Source organism: Parasteatoda tepidariorum, chromosome 7 (genome assembly GCF_043381705.1).
Source record: "Parasteatoda tepidariorum isolate YZ-2023 chromosome 7, CAS_Ptep_4.0, whole genome shotgun sequence".
Classification (NCBI taxonomy): Eukaryota; Metazoa; Arthropoda; class Arachnida; order Araneae; family Theridiidae; genus Parasteatoda; species Parasteatoda tepidariorum.
In genome coordinates this window covers 33,705,931-33,717,335 of record NC_092210.1, presented here as the reverse complement: position 1 = coordinate 33,717,335, position 11,405 = coordinate 33,705,931, and the positions used below count along the sequence as shown (strand labels likewise).

At 28.2% G+C, this 11,405-nt stretch overlaps 1 protein-coding gene across 3 annotated transcripts in view; it reads left to right on the top strand.

The window, feature by feature from the left end:
• Positions 1 to 6,918: 6,918 nt before the first annotated feature.
• The window catches only part of LOC107457578 (sodium channel protein para), a 264,069-nt gene continuing 259,582 nt past the window's right edge, over positions 6,919 to 11,405 (top strand). For 2 of the 3 annotated variants that reach the window (XM_071183269.1, XM_071183267.1), the window contains exon 1: positions 6,919 to 7,161. The gene's annotated coding sequence lies outside the window, so the exon portion shown is untranslated. The remainder of the gene's footprint in view (positions 7,162 to 11,405) is intronic. The other variant, XM_071183263.1, reaches the window with a different exon arrangement.

Sequence of the window (11,405 nt, the reverse complement as noted above, 5' to 3'; positions counted from 1 at the left end):
TTTCAAATTTTTGTCGAAAGCGAAATTTAAAATAAAGTAAATACTGTGGGTCGCAAATTAATGTGAAGCGGATTAATATTGAAAAAAAGCCTACCAAAATCTGCTAAACTAGTTGTAAAAATAGTGGTATGAAAAATATTAAAACCAGTTTGGATTACCTGATAAAACTAGAATACGTTCTTAAAAAATTTCAACTCTCCTCTATTTTTTCTAGCAATCAAAGAGGATTTAAATATTTCACTTTCACCTTATTTATCTGCGTATTATTTATATCTAAATTTGCAACCCCGAATGCCTACACATTGTTTTATTTATTTTTTACTAATATTCTATATAATTTAACTAAGAGCGAAATTAGCTTCTACAGAAATACAAATCATACAAATGTATTTCTACGCTTTTAAAGTATAAAATCTTATTTTGTTCTGATCATTCTGTTGTATAATTAGGAAGTAAAAGGTGAAAGGAAAAATAAATATAAACTGAATCCTTTGAATATCATTCATATGATAAAGATTTTTTTTTCTTTTTGTTTTTAAATTCAAATACGCACAAGTATTCAGCCAAATGCTTCCCGAATCAGCTTAGAAAGGAATACGTTTATTTATGGAGCATTATTCAACCAAGTTGTTTAGAATCTCAACTACATATAACGATCATTGATCAATTGTCAATTTATCAATTTATAACGATCGTTAATCAATTTTCAATATAAACCATGCACTTCCGATCATGAAAAGTGCATCTTTTCACGTTAAAATCAAAGCATTAAAAGGTATTAAAAGTGTTTCGTTTTTGATTACTTTTCTGATTTATCTTATAAAAACAAACCCTTACAAAAACTAAGCTCTTTTTGAGTTTGTCTTTAGGTACATAGATGTAAAAACAATACATCTGGGGTAGAAAATAAGGCTATATTTGGAACGAAAAATAGCATTATTACTAACCTCTAACTGATTTGCACCTCTTAAACTCAATCTCATATATAACCCAGCAACACTTTTAGTTAAGATCGGGGGAAATTATTCACACCTTAAATATACTTATTTCCTTGGAGTGCAGAAAAATATCGCATACACCATAAAAAGAACCTCAATAAGCTGATCGCTCTAAAGTAGATTTCCATCAACCTCAAAACATCCTCAAGCGTGAATAAAACAGTTTCATACACCTGTATTATACACCTTAGGAAGTTGATCTTTTAAGGTTGCTTCGGAAGTCAACTTCAAATAAACCTCAAATCAACCTTGACACTTCCAAACAACATCAAATTTTTTTTAAGGGTACACTTTAATTCTTTTATTGTTACTCATAAAGTTTCATCTCTATTTGAGTATATATTATATTTAAGAATCACGGCGTATTATAGAATTTTTAATATCAGTAAAGCTTAACTATTGTTGAAATTGTTAAAAGCTTAACTATTGTATCAAATTCGTTCAGTACGTCTTTTATTTTCTATTTCATATACTATTAGAAAAAATTATATCCTTGAACAAATGTATAATCGTGCCCTTGGACAGTACCTAAGATGCCTCTCTCTTTCTTTAATCTATGCTAACTTTTATCTCAAAGTTCATTTATCATAATTTCAATTTTTAATTACAACTTAAATATATAAAGTTAAAAACAAATTATTAGACTCGATCAGATAAAAATTTTAATTAAATTTGAAAGCTTATCTATTTTAAATTCTAACTTTGACACAAAGTGTTTAGTTCTTGAATACTTTTAATCTAGTACTTGGTGGGTATAGTTTAAGATGATTAACTATGCATATATATGGGTTGCTGAAATAAAATGTTATATCAAACAGATTTTCGTATAAAATTTATATTTAATCTAATCAAGCAAATTTTTCTAAAAGTTGAGGAGCTCTTTTCCATTTTAAAGAAAGAATTTATATTTTTAATTGAACTCAGTTTACAGAAGCTAGTGCATTTTTAAAGAAAAATTTTAATCCTGAAAAAGTTGAGAAAAACAATCTTACATTAAGGTATATTTCATGAAACATAATTTTGCTACTTTGCATACATTTTTATGTGCTGTTTTGTTGTGTTTTCAACAAGTAGCAAAATTTTTAACCTTTTTCGTTCTTATCATTAATAAATTATGGTAAAACACGTAAGTGTGAAATAATAATAAAATGTGGTAAAACACATATAAGGTGTAAAAAAGTTTGAAAACTGTCAAAATCTCAAGTAATTCAAATTAAATGCAGTCCGTCTTCAACACATCTAATTATATCAAATAAAAAAACATCTAATTATATCTAATTATAAAACTAATTATAATTATAAAACTTCCGCCTTACTCCCCAGGAGCAGGATCGGGGTCAACTTGCAGCTTGCTTGCTTTCGTATGCCTGTTTAGGCAGAGGGGTGTGATTGTTCTTGTTTTCCAGTGGCGCCATCTATAGCCAAGAATTCAAATTCTGCCACATCTTACGTTATAACGCTGACCCATTCATACATCCATTCATTCATCCACAGATCGTAATTTTGACCTGAATCAGAGAACGATCGATCTCCAATCCAGTACCCTCAGAGGTATTGATTTGTTATAGGAACATGGAGAACTCAGCGACTCGACAGATTTAGCGTGCATCAGTCGACATTTAATACACGGGGAATCTTCAGAAGGCGGGAACTCTCGAACTTGGTTCCAGTGCCCTACCGACCAGGCTATCCCGGCCCTAGGGATCAGCTTTGAAATCTTAAATAAGAGCCCTTATTTTCTTATTTCAGTTTCGGATTCTCCAAATAAAAGTTATCCTGTTTATGCAGTTTGCTCCTCAGGATGACGCTGTAATCGGGAAAAAAATAAGCAAGATTCCGGCTGTTTAACCCATTGGTGGTTTAGCAAATGTGCAAAATTTGGGAGAATGTTTCTTCCCAATTCGCTATTTCTTTATCTAATAATATGGAAAAACCAGTTTAGAAGCTGGCGGAGAAGACTACAGATAAAAATATGACATTTTGCTTGCAAAACTTTCAGTGGGTTAAAATAGTGGTGTTTCGTGACCCATCAGATTACAAAAACTAAAGAAACAAAAATGCTTCGGTAATATTTTACAAAAAAAGAAATATTAAAAATTATGAAAAGAAATTGGAAATAAGTGTATTTTCAAAAAGTCTGAAAATCTCAAGCATCGCCATTTAAAACAGTTTGTACTCTATTTAATTTTTTTCAATTGTGGCGCCAATCTGTGAAGCGAATTGCATAAATTTATAGGTCAAATAGGATTACTTTTTTTTTAGGAAAATGTATATCTGTAACAAAAATTAGGGGTACATATTTGAGATTTCAAAGTTTATCCCTTCCTCCCCGTCCCGTATATTTGATGGTTTCCAAAACTTTTTTTTATGCCCTGCATGCTAGAAATTTAAATCCAGTTTTTTTCATTATTTAAATATGTTTAAATTTAATTTATTGTAGCCATTATAAGGCAATGCATTAGATTTACCTAGTTGTGTACCTAGTTAGTGTTACCTAGTTAGTGTTACCTAGTTAGAAATCATAACACACAAATCACAAACAGTATCAAAGTGATCATCTACAGTTTGAGGTGAAACTTAACAAAAAGTTGACTATCATAGACCCTGAAGTAAAATTTACGCTAAAAATGGGTAATCGCTGCTCGAAAATCACGGTTTAGATTTTCAACCTAATGTAAACATTGGTAAAAAGTATATTTGCAGACTCGTGTGCTCAATTAAAGCTTATAAACCTTTCTCAAATAGAAGAACGGATAGCATAATGCAGAGGACAGCGCGAAGATTCAAGGGTAACCGTGGGATTCGAACCGGCTACCTCCACACTTTGAGTAACTTTAGATTGGCAAGAGCACTCAGTCAGGGTGGCCCCAACCTAATGGAAATCCTGGAAAACATTTTTTTCTATAAGCACATGCCTGTTCTTTTAAAGTTGCCATTAAAGGAGGTGCTCTAAGAAAAAATATGGTGTTGCCTCCCTGTTCAAACGGAATCGCTGAGCGAAGCAAGGAGGGGACGGATTCGAATTCGTCGTAAACTTGGGTGTATTCTTTGTGATGTCCTTTTCTGAATTGTTCCATCTGTTTTTCTTGTCAAAGGTTTATAAGACCAGCCTGCAAATGTATGTAATTCCAATTAAGAAGTAAAAGTAGGGTCAAAACTATCAGAATTTGGTTATATTTACAGTGTTTCTGTTTCTATGAGAGCACCAAACAACAAGATAATTTTACTCAAGCGATTTGGTAATGGCTTTTTAGTAAAATAAACAATTAACCATGGTTTTTATTACAATGGTGCATGGTAGTAAATGCAGTTAAATTAGGTAATCATTTTAAGCACAATTCGATAATTTCAACAGAAGTATAGCGTTATATTACACAAAAATGCTCATTTTGATAACCTCTAATTTATTTAGCTAACACTAGTTAACTTTGTTTCGCAGTTGGTTGCTTTTTTTTCTACTTAAGCTGTAAGTTAATGTCCATAAACATTTAATATTAGTATGCATTTGTAAATGTACAAATACTTGGTGGCCGTAGTATAGCTCGATGGTTAGAGAACCAGATTCCAGTCCGGAGGGTCAAGGGGTCAATTCTCGACTCCGCTAAGACTCACCAAGTACAAACGATATACTTTCTCGTAAAGTCCATGGAATCGAAAGTGCAGTGGTCGATCGCTGATCAGTATCATGCGTACAGGGATCAGGAGAAAATGTCCGCCCCCTTCAGATCTGGCTAATGATCCGTAATGGTCAGAAGGACCAATGGAAAAAATTGAGGAAGGATCTAAATTGAGGGTCATCCTTAAAGATGTTTCCCAGATCATCGCCAATAGCCCATTGTGCAGCTCTAGTCTACCTATCTATAAATACTCGGACAAGGCTGAACTAAATCAGTGACCTAACTGTAACTAATTCAATACTACATCAGGACTGTCCCAAAGTGGAAGCGTAGAAATAGTGAATTCAAATATCACCGTAACCCTGGATGCATCTATTTACTTAAATTTATTTATTTTCACGCACATATGCGCAGGCTTGTCTGCTCATTACAAAACTCAGCCAATATGCTATTTTTAACCAGATAAACAGTACACGATAGAGAAAGACAGTACGCATATATACTCTGGGACAGAGTGGGGTTCGAACTCAAACCAGCTAACTCCACGCTGCAATAGAGGCAATAGAGGGTTCCTTGTATTGTTTGTCTCTAACTTGATCAATCTTTTCTCTAACTTGGGTGTTTTGTAAGGAACACACAAGTCTTTCTTTGAACGTGTAACAATAAGTAAAAATAAACAAATTCTTGGAATTGTATTGACTTTTTTAAAAGTATTTTTACACCAGTCTCGTCTTTCCTTTAAACGCTATTTAAAATGGAGGTAGTGGGTTCGAATCAAAGCGTAACATTAGACGTGTAACAGTAAATAAATAAATTTGGTTTCGATTCATACATAGGGTCGTGTGTTTAATACAAATAATTGCTGGTCTCTTGTCAAATTGTAAAGCAGATAGCACAAAACTGAGAAAAGAGCTCAAAGATTAAACCAATTATATCTAAGCTTTTGAGCGTTTGACGGAAGGACGAATTTCTGCGGCAATGGAGACCCTCTATAATATCTGGTTGTTTTACTTGAACCTCACCGTGCAGTATTGCTATTCCGTTAACAGCCCTGAAGCGTTTATGTTGTTCGAATACCACTATAATATACGATGAATATTCCTGCTATTTTTCGTAAAATTGCGCTATCGTTTTTTTTTTTCAAACTGGAAAGAGTTTTTAAGCCGTTCTTTGTATTTACAAAGAAACCAACATATGCACGTAAATAAATAAATAAATCCCAATATCTCATAAAAGATGGATAAAACAGTCTCCATAGTATGATATATCTGAGTTTAGTATCCTTGAAAGACTTTAATTAAGCATTTGAAGCTACCATTCTTTCTCTTTAACCCTTTTTATAATTGATAAATTGAATTAGGATAAGAAATAATTAATAGTCAGCTAACTCCTACCAATAATTTAAATAAACTGTCGTTTTAAATAAACCGTAGAAGTGTAAACAGATTATTACCCTTGTACTTGGTAAAAGACAAAGACATCAAAATTTTAAAATCACCATTAAATGATAAAGTGATTGATAGTTCTTAAAATCATTTTTTATTCAAATTTTATCACGATAAGAGCATGGCATGAAATCCATTTATTTTGCTACACTTACTTTTAAGATTTGTAGTGGTTAATTTATGTATTGTAATAAGAACTATAATTTTGAAAAGCAGACCTTCCAGTAAATTGTAAAAATAGCAAACAGTAAAATTACCATACGAATTGTTTAATTTTGTTTCTTTCTTAGAATCGTGGTTTCTTTTACCAAAAATGTCTTTACCATAAAAATATGCAGACTTTTCCAGAATTCTTTTCGCCATGTAGTGAAAAGTTAGGTAATTTCAAAATTCTTAATACAATAATAATCTTGCCTTATTTATGTGTTTTATGAATAATTAATTCAAAATTTAAATAATCTCGTCCTTAATTATTTCAAAGTATATCTCATTATTTAAAGTTTAAATGCAGAAATATTTTATATTTAACATTTTTTTGAAGTTTAAATAATTATTTAAATATTTTTATGCAATTCAAAATTAATTAAAATTAAGTATATTTCATTAGTTAAATAATCAGACTTTAGAAATATTACAAGTGCTAGACCTCGGAAAACTAAATTAAGCAACTAATTCGAAAAACACAAATTTTGTGAGTTTTAAATGATTTCAACTTTTTAGTTTTTTTAATAATGAGATCTAAGTATTCTTAGTAAAATTGAACAAATGATGTTAACGATTTATTAGTTTGTCCCATGCGACCAATGAAGTTCTCCTTGGCGAGAAGTTTTGGCTTCTTTTCTAAGTACAGTAACCTTCATCGGCGCTTAGATTTTGGTCTCGAATCGGCCAGAGACTGCCTTTGGATTGGAAGATACCTTCTCAAAATTTGATTCCCAATTTCAAGAAAATTCCAAGACGTGACCAACATGACGTGATTAAACTTCACACCTTCTAGGACCAAAATTTTTCGAAGATAGGACTTTTTTTTCAGAAACTTAGAATATAGTGCTTTATTATTTCTTTATCAAGAATTTTTTACGAAATGTTGAAGTCTTTCAGGTAAACTAAAACTCTTTATTGTTTTTGATAATTATTTTGCACCCCGTATTAAGGTAGCTAAAATGATTTCAAACTCAAACCTATTCTGTTTTATTTATCTAATTTCTCGTAATTCTTTTTATTGAGTAGCATAATAAATGATCCGGATAATATTTTGAGACAGATTACATAATTTAATTTATAGTAAGAACTTTATCATGATTATTTATTATTTATTGGTACGAAAATTGTTTATAATTTTTTATAGTTTTTAAAATTTCTCGGAATGTTAATTTAAATTGTTAAACATTTCAGCTTAATTCTTTTTAAAATTGAATTTGCTTTGTGATTCTAATTGTTTGAGTAGCTAAAAATGCGTCCACATGCTTCATTTTTTATTGATTATTTAAGTGAATATATATGTAATAAATAAATAAAAACGAAATTATTATTTTATACCTAATTTAATATTTAACATGTAACTAAACTACAATCTTTTGCAACACAGAGTAATTAATGAAATAATATTTAAAATTACACATTTCAATTATAAAATTAAAATTTGTCATTTTCGCTCGTTTCTATATTGTAAGAAATATTAAATTTTTTTAAATTTAATTTTTAGAAAAAAAAATTCTTTTGTATGCAATTATTAATTACAATTTTTTAGAAAAAGGTAAGAGTGTTTTAATAGAATGCTAATAAGTTTTGAGCCTGTATAAAAAACTCATTGACAAATGATACGTAAACTAAATATTTTTTTCTATATTTAAATTTGTATTATTAAAGAAACATATTGCATTAATTTATAACTCAAAGCATAAGTTACAAAATATTATAAACAAAACAACAAAATATAAATTTATTTGAGAAACAACCATTAATTCTTATACTATTTTAAACAGATGGAAAGTACACGAAAAGTTTTGTTCGGATTATCATTTTAGGAAAAAAACGGAAAAACATTAATCTTTCGGAACATCAACAAAAATTGTTGATTGTCTTCAAATACTCTTCAATTTTAAATATAACTATCTTATATTTACACCACATAGAAAAAAATCAATATTTTTAAAATAATTTATCATATTGATTTGCAAGAGTTTGCATGTAGATATTATCTTTAATTTTTTTTTTTTAACATGGATGAATTCTAATTTTTATGCATGCATTTACGCATTCAGAATTAATTTTAAAAAAAGGTGAGTAAACATTTTGATTCTTGAATCATAATAAATAAGAAAAGTGAGATGATTAATTTTTCCTTCTTCACAATATTCTCCCTATTATTCTTATACTATTTTCTCCCTATTATTCCCTATTTCCCTATTCTCCCTATTATTCTTATACTTTGTGAAATTAATTTAAAAATCTTAGTTTTTTTTCAAATAATTTTTTTTAAAGTTATATTTTATTACAGGTTAACTTTTTGATTCGTTAAGATAGATTTTGTATTCGTTAATCAATGGAGCGCATACTTTTAATTATAATTAAATTTTCACTGATACAATTAAATATTTAGCACATATGAATACTGAGTGAAATTTCTTACGCATCAAGTCATTAAATTTACAAAATTTCTGAGTAAGGTGAATAATATCGTAAAAAAAATACAAAATACCATTTATTTATGCAAGCATACAACTCGCTGCATACAGCTGCAATAAACAACAAAAAGATTGTTCCAAAGCTTTGTAATTTTTCTAGCGATAATCCATTTTGTAAATATAAGAAAGATTAAAAGATTAAAACAGGTATTATACATTGCGTTAATCTAAAAGTAGAGATAACGTTTTATTTTTTTAACGTTATTTTAAAAATTATTTCTTACTTTTTGATCAAGTTTCAAAAGGTACATGTAAGAAAATCTGGTGTATAAATGCCCCATTTCGGTTTTGAGGTAAACTAAATACATTTTTAAGTACAGAGGTGCTCTTATCGTGAAAAAAAATATATAAATTGACAAAAAAGCAATTGTTTGAAGGAAATAGAGTGAATATGTTACCTTTGTTATAAATGTGCTTACATATTAATATAATAAATATTAATGTAACTGTATTAAATGCGCTTGTTTTTTAAATGAAATGTTTTTGAAATTAGGCGATTAAATTAATTCTAATGCGCATGAAAATATGTGTGATCAAATAAGCAAACAATAAATGAATTAATTAATTAATAAGACAAAAAAATAAATAAATAAAAAAAAAATCTAATTACATGCACTGTAAAAGAATTTTTTTAGTTTACCTCGACACCAAAAATAATGGTAACCATACACTAAAATGTTTTACTGTACTGACGTTACTGAAAAGAAACTTTATACTTTGTTTAGAATTTCTTCAAAAAATAATAAAACTGAAGAATTTTTACACTTTGTTTTCAAATTATGAATAAATAACAGAGAAATTCTTATTTTTTCAAGCATTAAGGAGAAATGCTGTCTACTGAAAATTTATTTGGACCATGTAAATATAAACAAAAAATATTTTTTGTAAATCCCAATAATTAAGGAATATAAATGTATTAGGTATTCAACGTTTTTATTTGAAGCGTATTAAATAATATACATTGATATTTTAAGTTTTAAGTCCGTGAAATTGACTTTATGAATGGTTCAAACTAATACAGTTATTAATTAATAGATAAAACAGCTTAAATAATTCTAATAAATAATTATAAAAATAAGATTTCAATAAATACAATTTTATTTATTTTTTAGTAACAATAAATAAATGTGTGGTTAAAATTGAGATTCTGAATTAATCAAAAAGTTAAATAATCTTTACACATTCTATACTGCAGCAAGAATGAATAGATGAATAGATTGTATAATTTGTTATTATACAAATGAAATTTACTACATGAATATATTTTGAGCAATATTAAACTATGTTGCGAATGTAATTTAGACTTTGAAGTTGTGGCACAAGTGAAGTAGTACCTCTAAACGTTGCATAATGTAGGAATGTAATTCAGATAAAGAAAAGAAAAAGAAGAAAAATCTTTTCTCCTGATTAGAGCTCTTCTAGGAACTTGATAAATATGTAATGAAGTTTCTCTGCCTTGCACCTTCCATTTGTTAATTTCACGAACAGGAGAAAAATCTGTGTTGCGTTGCAGAAAAGCATCAGTAGATAATATAAATGATTTCTTTTTAGATTAAAAAATTATAATTTGTTTAACAACTGTTTCATTATATTGAAGTAAAATAATTATAGAAGTTGAACAAACATGCAATTACAATAATATTTAATGCGTTAAAAACCCACAATCAATAGTAAACAATTTAATTTTTTTATGGTATGTAATATAAAATAATGATATATTAAAGAAAGTATGGATATTTTGCTTTAGTCATTGAAATATTAGTTTTAAGTCTATCTCTATATTTATTTTTAGATTATTTCAATATATATCAATTTCGAAAAACATTATTTAGCTCTACATTCAGGATATATATGAAAACACACTGCTCCGTAGCATGATCGTCAAATTATTTTGAATAAAAATGTAAAGCGGACCAATGCGTTTTCATGTTACAGAATTTTTAACTATGTGTAGAAGTAAGAAACATTAATATACGTTAGAGAGTATTTATAAATTTTGAAAAAATCAATATAATAGGCTTTAATAGAATTTTAAAATAACTTCATTAACTATTGACTTTTTTCGTAATTTCGATAGTTGTTAAAATCAATAATTTAAAAACGCCACCAGACTAAAAGTTATAGCTACTTATAGATGTTCTATAGTTAATTGTTTTAAATGTTTTAGCTTTTTCCTTGTTACAGATTTTAATTATTTTTCTTTATATTTTTTATCCTACTGTTTTACATTTTTTTATCTTTATATTTTTCAATATAATTCATTGTTTTAAATTATAATGTGTTTCTGAACACCAAAAAGGAGAGTAGCACTATTGATTAACTCTTGCATGAAATATTTCAGTAATATCTTTAAAAACTTAAATTTATTTATACTACAGAACCTTTTCTTTTAATAGTAGGACTTATAATTGCACACTAGACGTCATTTTCGTTTTTAAATTTTAAGTGGTCAATTCTTTAAGTTGACCCGTACTTATTCTTAACTACAACTGAATCGATGGAAACAATTTCAATGCTTGTTCCACATCTGTATTTTATATTAATGCTCTCTCTACCCTTTTTTTTCAATTCATTTATCCTTTAAATACTAATATTGATAAACTGTAGATAAATAAATTGTATACATACATATATATATATATATATATATATATATAT